The sequence below is a fragment of the Lactuca sativa genome, chromosome 5 (assembly GCF_002870075.4).
Source record: "Lactuca sativa cultivar Salinas chromosome 5, Lsat_Salinas_v11, whole genome shotgun sequence".
Lineage (NCBI taxonomy): Eukaryota > Viridiplantae > Streptophyta > Magnoliopsida > Asterales > Asteraceae > Lactuca > Lactuca sativa.
This window is the reverse complement of record NC_056627.2, coordinates 202116469-202131172: the sequence shown is the minus strand read 5'-3', so window position 1 is coordinate 202131172 and position 14704 is coordinate 202116469. Positions and strand designations below refer to the sequence as shown.

At 33.2% G+C, this 14704-nt stretch overlaps 1 long non-coding RNA gene across 1 annotated transcript; it reads left to right on the top strand.

The window, feature by feature from the left end:
• The first annotated feature begins 13123 nt into the window (after positions 1-13123).
• On the top strand, positions 13124-13953 carry LOC111921656 (uncharacterized). The gene is made up of 2 exons (XR_002860244.3): positions 13124-13340; positions 13600-13953. It is a non-coding gene; the product is annotated as an uncharacterized LOC111921656 (long non-coding RNA).
• The last annotated feature ends 751 nt before the right edge of the window (positions 13954-14704 follow it).

Genomic DNA, 14704 nt, shown 5'->3' with positions numbered 1-14704 from the left:
ATCCAAACCTTGGAAGATATGTTGCGAGCCTACGTGATAGACTTCGGGAAAGCATGGGATACTCATTTACCCCTTGTCAAATTTTCCTACAACAATAGTTATCACACGAGCATAAATGTTGATCCATTCGAGGCCCTCTATGGCCGAAAGTACAGATCCCCTCTATGCTGGGCTGAGGTGGGTGATACCCAGTTAGCTAAAGGACGAATTCCAGAAAGCACTCTCACGGGTCCGGAGATCATACGGGAAATGACGGAGAAGATCGTTCAAATCCGTGAACGATTGAAAGCCTCCAGAGACCGACAGAAAAGCTACGCTGATAAACGTAGGAAACCGTTGGAATTCCAGGTGGGCGACCGTGTTCTATTGAAAGTCTCAGCATGGAAGGGCTTGATACGCTTCGGAAAGCGTGGAAAGCTAAATACAAGGTACATTGGGCCTTTTGAGATTCTCGCAAGAATCGGCCCTGTAGCTTACAAACTTAACTTACCGCGCGAACTCAGTAACGTACATTCTACCTTCCACGTATTGAACTTGAAAAAGTGTCTGTCCGACGAGACTCTTGTTATTCCACTCAACGAGATCGAGATCAACGAGCGCATCAACTTCGTAGAGGAACCAGTAGAGATCATGGACCGAGAGGTCAAGCAAATGAAACAAAGCCGCATCCCGATTGTGAAGGTTCGCTGGAACGCCAAACGGGGACCGAAATTCACATGGGAGCGTGAGGATCAGATGAAACTGAAATATCCTCGTCTTTTTTACTTAGTTATTTGTAGATACTTTATTTGCTTAGACTTTAATTTCGGGACGAAATTCCCTTTAACAGGGGGATGATGTGACAACCCGAAATTTTCATTCGGTAAAACCCTAAAGTCAATCATTTCAAATTATAAGTCAAGTTCAATTTTATTTGTTTTTAGAAAATTTAAAGTTCGTCTGATTATTTTATTAATTAATCCTTAAACGAACGGGTGAAAGGAAATGTCGTCTTAGGTCTTGAAATTTCAAAACGGCGAATACTACGTAGCTTAGAAGTTCACGGCCAAACTTTTATGTTTGGGCCGTAAACTCCCCTAAAAGCCGTAAACCCAAAGTGTCTCATTCTTTCTTGCAAACTGAAGAGTAAACTCCAAACACTCTCAACTATCATCCCGGTTTTCGCCCGATTTTCCGCAAACGTGAGTATTTCTCGACTTGATTAGTTGATGTATCATAACTACTAGTGATTATACATCTTTTCATACATCCATTTTTGTGTTTTGATTAGATTTCCAAAACACCAAGAAAACACACTAGTGTTCTCGGACTTTTAGTTCATTTCAAGCTTCCATAAAGTAAGTACTTCTATCCTATAGTCTTTTAAAGCTTGCTATACATCTTAATATCAAGGAAATGTCCCAAGAGTTCACGGTTTTGGGAGGCTCCCAAAACCGTAAACACCAAGTAAGGTGCCAAAGGGTGCCATAGGGTGCCTAGATGCTTCACAATGCCTTAGGGAGTTGTCTAGATCCTTCCTTGACGAGTTTATCACACAAAAAGCACAAAAAACTCAAATTTATATGTGTTTACGGTTTGGGGATCTCCCAAAACCGTAAACACCCCTTAGAGTGTATAAATGTCCCAGACTCCTTCCTATTGCCTATAATCTAACCTAGGCTATTACCTAGAAGTGTTTAGAACTTGAAAACATCATAAGACCATGTTCCATAGGAGTTTACGATAGTAAACTCATGGAGAAATGGCCCATGGACCGTAAAATCCATTTACGAGTGTATTGATGCCACAAAACACTTCCTAAGGCTTAAACATGAAGTAGGAATGCTTGGATTGGCTTACAAATCTTCAAACAACAAATGGTCACAAAGAGGGTGAGATTACAACCGTAAACCCTTTTGCTTATGATCACAAAACCGTAAACTCCCTAATGGAGTTTTCCTTGAACCCCAAACACACTAGCCTTTCCCTACAACACTTAGATGCAATCCTTGAGACTTATAACACTTGTATAAGGTGTTTAGCATTTCCTAGGGTGTCTTGACTTTGTTTATTAGTTGTTTAAAGACTAACTGGATACATATATGTGATATTATATGTTAGCTAGGATCATAGAGTGTGTTCAAGACTTCACTTGACACCTAGCAATCCTACATCTTCAGTTCATCCGTACCACTCACTACAGGTGAGTTCATACCCCTTAATCAATGGTTTAAATGTTTTTAAATGCTTTATGGTGGGGATACACGTTAAATACTTATAGTTATTACATCAATTACATGTGATTAATAACTACAAAACCGGTGATTTTGTTACTGTTTTACTTATCAAATACCTATCAAATACTTATACTTAAGCTCTTTTATACTTATTATCAAATGCATGCCTATGTATGTATAGTTATATAAGCAATGTTTAAAAGGCTTAGGAAGGCCAACTCGCTTTATTTCCTTTTCCCGTTGGGATGTGGTCTGGTAAGATATCGGGTATCCGTCCGAAGGTCTTTTTAACTATTAGTTATATATCATGTGTACATATATAGTCATAAAGGTTCTTCCTGTCAATTCAATACCCATGGGTAGCAAGGGCATACTCCCATGTTCATACGTACAAGTTATATTACTAGTAAACTACAATAGGCATAGTTTAGGGTTTTACTAATACTAATACTAGAACAATGAATCATACAAAGAGTCAGTTCATACACGAGTCATAACTTATAGTGATGAGAAACAAACATAATACATAGTGAAGAGAAACAAACATAATACATATTAATGAGAAACAAATATAATACATAGTGAAGACAAACGAACATGATACATAGTGATGAGAAACAAACATACAGGCTAGACAGAGGAAGAACACACAATACATGTAGCACATACATTACATTCAGTTAGGTGAGCCATTAAACGGGTCATGGCACTACCTGTCATGGTCATTTTTGTATCCAAAATCTCCTTAATTTAGGAGCGTATGAGTTTGCATATAGATCTATACTGGATTGACTATCCTACACCTTGTTGTTCGCTACAGTTGGACTTGCAAGTCTAAGGGTGCCAAATGTCATTTCTTGCAGCCTCTTAGATCATCATTTTACTATTGAGTCGGTAGCATGGTACAGGTCGATCACATGGTACTTTAAATAACAATTGGTTTAAGGTAGTTACGGGGTGTTTGGATTAGCTTTTTAGCTTATTGCTTATAGCTTATTTGTGGTGGGAATAAGCAATAACAATAAGCATGGGGAGGGATGCTTATTAGAATTGGCTTATTTAGCTTAATAAGCTGGATTTTATCCAAACACTCGAATTAGCTTATTGTGGGAATAAGCAATCAACACCTCTTTTTTTTTTCTATCCAAACACCCCCTTAGTACAGTAGTAGTTACTTAATACAACACTACAGTACTATAATATTTTTCCCATTACATTCACTTCGTGAACATTCACACGATGCACGGTAATGTAAAAACTATATTTTTGGTTAATGATAGTCGGATTTCGGAAAATACACACTCTTACAAGAGACACACACAGTTACTAGATGCCTTGGTAGAAGGCTACTGTTAGTAGGAAACATAGGGCTTTCTAGGAGTGTTCAAACAAATACAAACTTTACAAAACTTATACATTACATCTTACAAATGCTTTCATACAAACTCAGACACTAATATACTTATGATCTCACCAGTTTTAAGGTTGATACTCGCTTTCAAAATAACTTGTATTCTCAGGTCACCAATAGACAGGTACCGGTGCCAGGTTTTTGAGAAGATAGAGCTTGTTCAAGACTCCTCTTTTATTTTGATGTACTTTTTGGTGTCTATATAACTTGACAGAACACACTTGTATGAAATTATATTATTAATGCAATGGATGATGTTGTTGCTTGTTTACTACTTTGCATTGTTGTGATATTATACATGACGTCCTCCACCCCGGAACGATTCTGTCGTTCAGGTTTTGGGGTGTGACATCCTTCTTCCTCAAGCTTCAAAGCACTCAAGGACACTCAAGAATGGCTTACTATAGCATTAGGGTTCGAGATCTAGGTTTTGGACAATGGAGGCTAGAAATGGGGATGAAATGAGGGGATTAGGATGCTTAAGTAGGGTACAAAAACTCGAATTTAGGGTTTCCCGAACCCAGAACAACTCGTCGAGTTGGTCCTCCCCAACTCATCGAGTCGATCCCTCCACCTGCGATTAAAAATCATTCCTACTCGTCGAGTTATCCTCTATGGACTTGATGAGTAGACCTTCACTAATTTTCTTTCTTTAAATAAGCCTTCTAGATTCTGGGTGTTACAGATTAGAGGTAATGATCCATGATCATGTATCTTCCCACATCTATTGAAAGTATTAGAAATTCAACGTCTGTTAGTTTTGATTGTTGGATATAAATTGATTACGAAATTATTGGATAATAACTTATGGTTTAGGATAATTGTTAACTTATTAATAAACCAATTGTATTCTAAATCTTAAATTCAACTTTAAATGCACATTCAAGCACCCTCTAGGTGTATTTATATGGATACATTATACTACTATAATTTTACATCCTATTAAACGATTTGCAAAGGGTAAGTGATGTTTCAAACATATAATGTTTGAAAAAGGTTTTGTAAGATGTTAGCATTACTACTTGATTATGTATTAAATGTGATTCTAATGGATTAGCGGTAATGTTTTAGGTTTCATTCGTGGAAACCCCAATGCTCAAAAAGTGATTTTGATCAACAATTCACTAATCATAAGTCAAATTTAGAAATATTTCATGGTTTGAAAGTCAATGCCATACTTCACTTACTTCAAAGCATGAGTTTATTTTAATTTGAGCATAATAATCATGGTCGACATCACTTCCTTCCTTGAAAAAGCGTTGTACTTAACATTTTTCTACTACATGTAGGTTATTTGGTATGTTTCAATTAAACTTTTCTTTACTAAAGCATTGCATTTAAAAACTACAATGCTAAAATTGGGTATACTTTGAAAGTAGCCACCAAATTAATGTACTTTCAAATGCAATGATTTTATAAGCAAAAAATTGGAAAAAAAATCAATAACATGATTTTCCATAAGAAATTGGTTTTATAAAATCATTTTGCAAAGATTAATCATATTTAAAAATACTTTACAAACTTTTTATTAATTATTTTTCTTAGTAAAGCATTCTATTTAAATTAAAAAAAAATATTACGTCCGTCGGTTAATAACCAACCCCCTTTCTTATTAACGTGTTGTACTTAAAAAGCACAATGCTACAAATTTGAAAGTAGCCACCCAATTATGGCATTGTACTTTCAAATGACAATTTTATTCTTTTTCTAAAATACATTGTTGAATAACAAATAACTGCTTATATGAGAACCATTAAAACCCTTAAATAATTACTTATAAAGCATAAAACCAATTGTAAAACCATATTAAAGTATTTGCAATTTGAAAACCATGGAATGCAAATTTAAGTGAGTTATCGTGAAACCATTTAGAATGAAACTATAAAACCATAAACTAATTATAAACCGACTACAACGAAAGTATAAAACCATTATAGTGAAACCCTTTATAATGAACCCATAAACCAATTATGAAACCACTGTCCATTGTTAGTGTTATTGTTCATCATTTTTCATCACAACTCAATTATTCATAGCTTTTTAGCTATTTATTTCTATGTTAGATATGGAAAACGAGTTAGGAATTTCTATATGTTGCTAAGCCGTCAACAACAAGTGATCATCCAAAATCATTTGTTGTAGTTCCAATAAAATGGTTTATATAATAGTTCACTCACATAATTCGATTGAATCTTCTTTAATCTCATAGTGAGTGTTGTAAATTACAATAATTCCATGTGGATTGAGTTTTTTGGAATTATTAGCACAAAATTTCTAAAGCTGGTATGTAAGTTGGTACAATCTGATTTAGTTTCTTATATAAATAGGATAATTTCAAATTTAAGTTAAAGATGATTTAAATTTTCTATTAACTAAATATAATTTATAGCATTGTACAATCTGAAAAACATATTATTTTAGCGTCCTCACATTATAGTTTCAAACTATAATGGGCTAATAACATTGTACTTTCAAAGTATGACGCTAAAAAGTATGTTTAGATACACACATCATCCTAAATTCCTTAAATTAAAATTTAATTATTTGAATAAAATAGTTTTTAATCATATCTAACACATTACAATATATAAAGCTCAAAAATATGGACAAAAGGTATTAATGGGTCAACCAGACCTGTATGGCATGTATTAAAATTTGAATGGTTAACCCTAATTCATTTTGTCAAGTTACCCAAATTGCTTGGCATTGTTGCCTCCATTAGTATTGAGCAATGAAATGGCACATAAGCTTTGTTTTTTTTTTTTCATGTACTATCTTGATGATGCTCTGATGTTCAAAAGTATTTGAGAACAACATGACAAACTTAGGGACTGAAAGGAACAAATATATGATGAAAGATATGTAAAAAGTTTTGAAATAGGATAGCCTCCTTTCATTTACATCCTTTTTATCCCGTGATTGTTTCTGTATTAAGTAAACATGAAAAACCGACGATAACTTATATTAATTTCGTTAAGTAAAAAACAAACAACACCTTAAGATGGACATTAAGTGTTGAAACTCATTTTAACGATCGGTGGATGCGGAATAAATAATATCTTATGATTTAACGAACATAAAAATGAAGAACATGAAGATGAGTAGCTCTATAAACTAGAAAAGAGATAAAAACATTACATGACGAACATTGTTGGAAGAGAAAAACCTCCCTTGGTGGGAGAGAAACCACCACACTTTCTCTCTCTAGACAAACTACATTGTGCTCTCTTATTCAAATTACAATGACTAATTCTCCTTATATATAGGAGAGAGAAACACAAACAATACAATAAAGAGAAAAATACAACCTAACTATCACTCATTATTTGTTGAGCATTTACATGCACCAACATTCTCTCCCTAAATGCTTGCAAATGATGAGAGATACAATACGTGATGAAAGGCTAAAATACAGTAACTGACTAGCAAGTGTGGTAATAAAATGAAACATAATGAGAACCAAATGTTGAAATGTCTCTAGCTCTCGAATCATAATACACCCAAAATTCTTCAAAGAATAACCTGCTCAAAATGTGAAGCATCCAAGAGTGAAGTCCGAATAATAAATAATGTGAGTCCCAAGACATGATCTACCAATGCCAAAAATTTGATCAAGAGATAAAAAATAAGTTCCACGTCACATTGCTAAAATAGTCTTCGTCTTCAAAATATCACAAATCCAAACTCGCAAAATCATAAGATCTGAACCGAATGCAAACACAAAATCATCCTGTGGTAGAGTCTGAATAATAAATAATCTGGAACCTAGAAACATCTAGTAATGCCAAAAATTTGATCTGTGAAGACAAAAAATCAGTGCCATATTGCATCACTAAATAAATCATTGTCTTCAAAAGTCTTCAAAAATCCAAACTCCAACAATCATAGAATCACATCCGGATGATATTCTCTCCCTATTTTTGATAACCAATGACCGGATATAAAAAATCAACAAATCATTGGGATAGAGAGTGTCGGATACCAAGAGCTAAGAAAGCTCTCCCTAAAAGCATGAAGGGTATCGATAAAACACGAGAATGAGAGTAAAATAAATACTCTGCGGTCATCTGTAGCTGGCAAATTTAGTCACCGAAAACAGCTCGAACAAATACCAAAGTAACAATAATAACTCTGCGTGAAAAAATCGTTTATTTGCTGAATAGTATTACCGATATACCCAAACTGCGATGTTAGAACTCTTGAAGTGGTCTTCAAAAGAAATAAAGCCCACATGCTAAAGATACATGGCTCGTTAACCGTAGATCAAAAATGACAAGTCATAAAAATCTCATAAAGCGAAGAATGCGAAACAACTTTTTTGATCTGGCGCTGTTGGAGTGCAAGCCTCGCAAAGAATAATATGAAGTCTGACTGCTATAAGGAGTAATCCTCATGGAAAGAATAAAATTCTTCCAATATAATCAGCATGAAGTAAACGAATGTGACTACCAAAGGTTGGGTTGTGACAAAAATTGGTATTAAAAAATAATGGGTTTTAAGAAAAATGATTGGTTTTAATAAAAAAAAATTGGTGTTAAAAAAAATTGGCTAAATAAAAAAATTTGCTGAAAAAAAGAATTAGTGAAAAAAAATGGTGTAAAAAAATAAATTAAATGGTGTTAATAACAAAATAAGACTTAAAAAAATGAGAGGGGGAGGGCTGATGAGAAGAGGGAAGGAAGGAGGAGGAGGAAAGAATGAAAAGGGGAGGCTGAAGAGAGGGGAGGAGGGGTGTACCGCAGTGAGAAGGTTGCGGGTGAAAAGGAGTTGTGGTTGGGAGGACTGCAGGTGAGAGGACTGCAGTGGGTACCGAAGTGATATGGCTGTAGTGCCTAAGTGTGGTCAAAGTTGTGATAGAAGAAGAAGGATGAGACTACGGTGCTAGGTGCGTATTGCGGCTGCGGGGCGAAGGAGCAGTGTGGTTGTGGCCTGCATAGGGAGCTGATTGCGGTGCGAAGCTGCAGTCCGGAGGCAAAAGAAGGTTGCGGTAGGCGAGGACGGTGGTCCAAGATTGCGGTCCGAGAAGAGAAGAAGGACTGGTGTCCGAGATAGGAAGAAGGACTGTGGTCAGAAGGCTTCGGTCAATAGAGAAGGGAAGGTTGTGGTCAGAAGAGAAGGGAAGGCTGATAGGGACTACGGCCTGAGAGGAGTACCGCAGTTGAGAGGGTCTCCGGTAGGCAGTTTTTGGCTGCGGTTCAGGGGGCTGAGGAGGGCTGGGCTGATGACGAAAATGTTATTTTTCATGAAAAAATGATATTGAAAATGCCATTTATTCATATTTTAATGAGGGGAATCTTTGCTAAAATATTTTGGGTTAAAAACAGGTGTTTGAAGGCAAAAGGTGGAGTATGCATATGGTTTTAAGGGGACAAAAGTTGATAAGATTGGTCAAGTCACATGGTTTTTTGTCTTTTGAGGGCAAATAAATGGAGTACTCTTTACCCAAAAGATTAACAAGCACATGGTGCTTTTGCAATCAAATAATCACGTCCAAAACATTTGAAATGAAGATCAATCAGCAACTTTAAAGAACACAAAGGAGTTCATACCTTTTGAAATGAGCTCAAATATGAAAAAAAGAATCTTCAAAACAAAGTGCTTTTCCCTACTTTCTTCAATAAAAGGCCCATGATATTTTGAGTCTCCTTTCCATGAAAAAGCTTTCTGGAACAAATTTTCAACCACTTTTTAAGACAACAAAATAATTTCTTCTCCCTTTGTCTTCTTCTTTTCTTCAACAACATAATAACTTTGTAGACATGGATTTTCAGTAGAAAATTTGAACAAGCAATCAGCTACTATTTTTTATTCTTCTAAGCATGAATCAAGACCAAATAATAGAAGAACTCATCATAAAAATTTCCGGTTTGACCCCGAAAATTCTTGTAAAAATCCGAAAAATCTACAAGTTAATCACCGAACAGGAGTCGTTCCCTTGAACTAGTCTATTAAACCTTCAAAGTACGGCTCTGATACCAATTGTTGAAACCCATTTTAATGATCGGTGGATGCGAACTAAATAGTATCTTGATATTTAACAAACATAAAAATAAATAACATGAAGATGAGTAGTTCCATAAACTAGAAAAGAGATAAAAATATTACATGAAGTACATTGTTGGGTGAGAAAAATCTCCCTTGGTGGGAGAGATCCCACCACACTTTATCTCTCTAGAGAAACTATATTGTGCACTCTTTTTCAAATTATAATGACCAACTCTCCTTATATATAGGAGAGAGAAACACCAACAATATAATAAAGAGAAAAATACAACCTAACTATCACTCATTATTTGTAGAGCATTTTCATGCTCCAACATTAAGGACCATGAATTTTATAAAAAACAATCTTTCACTTTAATATGTATTGTTTCATTATTCAAATCATATATGCTTCGCAATTTGAAGTTGTTATATCTATCTCACTGTTCTTAGGTTTTTTCGGTTGGTTTTATTTGTATACAGATAAATGGGCCCGGTTCAAATTTAGAATTTTATTCTGATTCCAATACTCAAATAATGTATGAGGGCTATAGATGAAACAAATGAGATAAAAGAACAAGAGGGATGAGAAGAAAGTATAACCTAACATCAAAGAACAATTGATGAGTTTGGATTGCAAACATAGGAGGTAATAGGTTTAATGTTGTATTTTTTTTATCATCCGTGCTTAAATGATATGTTATATTGCTTTTAGTTTGTAGTTAAGAAAAAAATATTTTATAAATTGAATTGTTTTGGAATTCTAACATTGCAATTTTAAAGTACATATGGTTAATAGTAATCGACCTAATTCTAGCATAGTAGACATTAAAGTAATGTATGTTTTTATTCTTTGTAGTTTCCTATAATTTATTTGTCTGTGGGTTATAGATGAAACAAATGAGATAAAAGAAAAAGAGGGACAAGATGAGAGTATAACCTAACATCAAAGAACAACCGATGAGTTTTGATTGCAAACATAGGATGTAATAAGTTTATTTCTCAATTTTTTTATCATTCATGCTTAAATGATATGTTATGTTGCTTTTACTTTGTGGTTAAGAAAAATATGTTTTATACATTGAATTTTTTTTTAATTATAACATTTCACTATTAAAGTACATATGGTTAATAATAATCTACCTAATTCTAGCTTAGTATACATTAAAGTAAAGTATGTTGTTATTCTTTGTAGTTTCCCATAATTTAGTTGTGTTTACTAGGCCCCATAAATGAGATGGATAACAACTAAATGATGATACAAATAATCAACTTCGTGGCCTTTTAACATCAGCCCAAAGAGTTACGGTACCACCAACCTACAATGAATTTGCCTTTAATCTTTTGGATGGGAAGCTAAACATTTTACCCAGATCCATTTTATAAATGAATTTGCAAAAGTTTATTAAAATGACCAATAATGGGGTTTCTCCATTTATCAATGTAGTTTAACAATAGTAATAGTTATATAATATTATAAGCTGTATGGGTTATGAGCAATCTACTTTTTAGAGTTAAGAAGTTTGCCAGAACACTTTGTATAGTTTGCCAATTTGGCCCTTCGTATGCTCTCACCGGCCACAACTTCCAATCACAGACAGATTCTCCACTGCCTTCTTCACTCTTATGTTCCAATGTGAACCTTCCGTTGAACCCTGCTGTCTCTAATCATGAAACCGTCTACCTTATTATGTGTCAAATTAAGACACACCCAGCATTTTCTCCAGATGTGCACTCAATCCTATCCCTTATAACCACCAAAGTCTTGTACAACATAGTTCACACCTCTATCCATCTTCTTCTACCAACTCCATGTTGATGACCATCGCTTTTCTCTCCTTCTCCCAGCTCTATATTCGCCACCATGAACACCCTCCCTCACGGGTGTCAATGTACTGCTCTGACCTACGCACCCCTCATTTTCAATACCATGGTTCGAATCTTTTAATTTCATTTGATTTTTATATAAAACGTTATATGAATGCTAATCGTTAGAATCCGCACTGCGCAACCAACCACCATTGCGCCTTTCTCCACCTTCTCTATTCACCACTGTACCACTATTGTCACAACTTAAATAAGATTTCTTTTCCCTTAGTTTTTTTCTGCATAATTTTCATTCGGTGAAGAAACAGCCTATAATTAGTTAGTGATGTGTACATGTTCTTTGCTTTGTTAGAATACACACCACCTGTTTGTTTTTTAGATGATGTTCTTTTAGAACTACCTCCACTTCACAGGCATATGGTGTTGGTTTTGTTCCACCTACCAGAATGTCAAATGGTGGTAAATTATCGACATTAATGAGACATACCCAACAAATAATATCACCACCTATAAATAGCATTCATTTCCTTTTACTTATCATAACTTTAAGACCATTGGAAAATATCAGATGTTTATAACTACTCTGTAAAATTACTTGGTCTAGCTAAAACATTATTGTATGTCATATGTGTTTGTGTATGTATTTGAGTTCATGTATGTTTTGAAATGGAATGTGTATGTGAGAGTATGTTTGTGTGTATGTACACCACAATGTATGTGTATCTATGTATTCATGTGTGTTACTTAAGGGAAAATATATAAAAAAAAACTACAAGGTAATTTCTAGAGTTTTTTACCTAAACAAAGCATTATACTTTGAAAGTGGACAGATTGACAAATTTTTTTACGAAAAAATTACTTTGTAGTTTCAAAGTACAATATGTGAGTTGGTATTTTGGGTTACATATTACTATTTTTGGTAAAAAAAACAAAGACATTTCAATTATGGATAAAAATCAAAGTACATTTCTTATCTTGGTAAAAACAAAGTAATATTTTAGGGTTGAGTTTGATTCTAGATTGTTGCTATATTTCTTCATAGAAAAGACATCTGGACAGCATGCCATTTAATTCAATATTTCTATTACAAATTCTACTTATTGAAGATGTTATTGTAATACAAATTAAGATGCACCCCTCTAGCCCGTCACGAAGCGTGACAATCCCTCTAGTTGTTATTCATTTAGGAAATGTGAAATATCATGCGAACTTTGTATAGAAAATACATTTTCATAAAGTTAAGGAAATTAAAATTTTAAATTAAAAAAAAAAGAATTTAAAACTACTTTTATGGAAATTATGAATATAAATTTTAATGAAAACTTTATGAAAAGAATAAACTTTCAGAAAAATAAGAAATATATAAGGGTTTTGGTAGCATTTGCATTATTATTAAATAATCCAATTATATATATATATATATATATATATATATATATATATATATATATATATATATATATATATATATATATATATATATTTGTTGAACTTTTAAACCAAATAATACCGTTCAAACAACAGATTATGTGTATAACCGTTATAGGAATGTCATATCTTCATAATATTTTTCAAAAATGGTAACAATTTATATATATAAAAAAATATCTGAAAATTAGCCGTTAGGTAACGGTCAATAAAATGCTTCTATATATACTTCTGTGTGACAATGTCATACCAGTGCTCTTTAACATTATATCTTTCAAATTCTATTTTTGTTATTCAATTTCAGAATTGTCTTTCACTCTCTTCTGCAAAACATTTCTTAGTCTGTGGCCTTTAAGAACTTGTGTTCAAATTATATTATATCTTACTATGATACATGATTGGTATTTCAGTATTAGTTGTATGAAGAATATTTCAAATGGAAGTCCTCCCACGGCTATGAAAGTCTCTAAAGAAAGGTGAGAATAAAGATAACCCTTGTCTCAAATTTTGCATGACGTGTTAATTCATATACTTTATAATAAATCGGAAATTCTAAAAATTCTCATGAAAAAAGTATTGCTTTATACATTTTGTTACATCTTGATAAAAATCTTTTGAAAAACTACACGTGGCTTGTGAACTCTAGTTTTAGGTTTCTATTTTGTCGTGTAAAATTATGTAGATCGTAACATATTTATTTGTTTGACTAATAACTTGAAAATTATGTGGAGGTAGCTCGCAGTCGGTCGATCAATCTACAATTACCTTTGGAAAGGATGTAGTTCATTGTCGACATATGTGGAGTTGGAAGGAAGACATTCGAAAGTGTGTCTCACTACTTTCCATCTTTAATGGTTATTGCAAAGGCACATCAAATCAAGGTTTATGGTTTCAAATTATTAAGAAGTCGTTGCCTATTGTATCTTCTACATTGAAGTCACATCTAGTTTATGCGTTTTGGGTTTTATTCATCTTAGCGTCAGATGAATGTTTTGCAATTGTTTAAAGTATATTATTCTTTATATTGTGGAATTGTCTATTCCTAGTGATGTTAATGCTGCTATACTGTTGAGTTCATCCTTTTAGATATGTGAAATATTATAACTAATGTAATTGATCTAATTCCTATTATAAAATCATGTATCCTTATATAATATGAATTTCAGCAAGCGTTATTCATCAAATTACTGTTGACTTCTAGTTAATTGGGAATTTTTTTGCCTAACTACCTTCTTACTCTCTAGATATAAGTGTTATATTCCATAAAAACAAGCGTGGTTCCATAGTAAGAATGATGACGAGACAAATTAAAATGGATAGTTGATATTTTTGTAGCTATAGAAAATAATCAAGAAAATCTTGATGATAATCAGTTGGTTAGTGGGATGGTTTGAATTGTAAGGCATTGTACGTAAAAGAGACCCATAGAATGAATAAGGGATGGGTATACATCATTTTTTCATGTAAGGTTAATATAAGCATTTTAAATCAGATAGTGCGAAAATGGTTACAATACTTTCTTATGGGGATGAAAAGGCTATATGCCAAGTCCATGATTTTGTATAACCACGATGAAGATATATGTATTTTACTAAAAAGAACCTGTTTAACTATTAGAATTAAAGATTTATTCATTGTTGTATAATTTTATACCATCATATCAATCAATAAAACATAGTTGAAGTGGGCCAAATCAGCCTAGATCCATATACAAAAAGAAAATCTCTTTACATTGTGCCAATGGGTATAAAAATGACCAATATATATATATATATATATATATATATATATATATATATATATATATATATATATATATATATATATATATATATATATA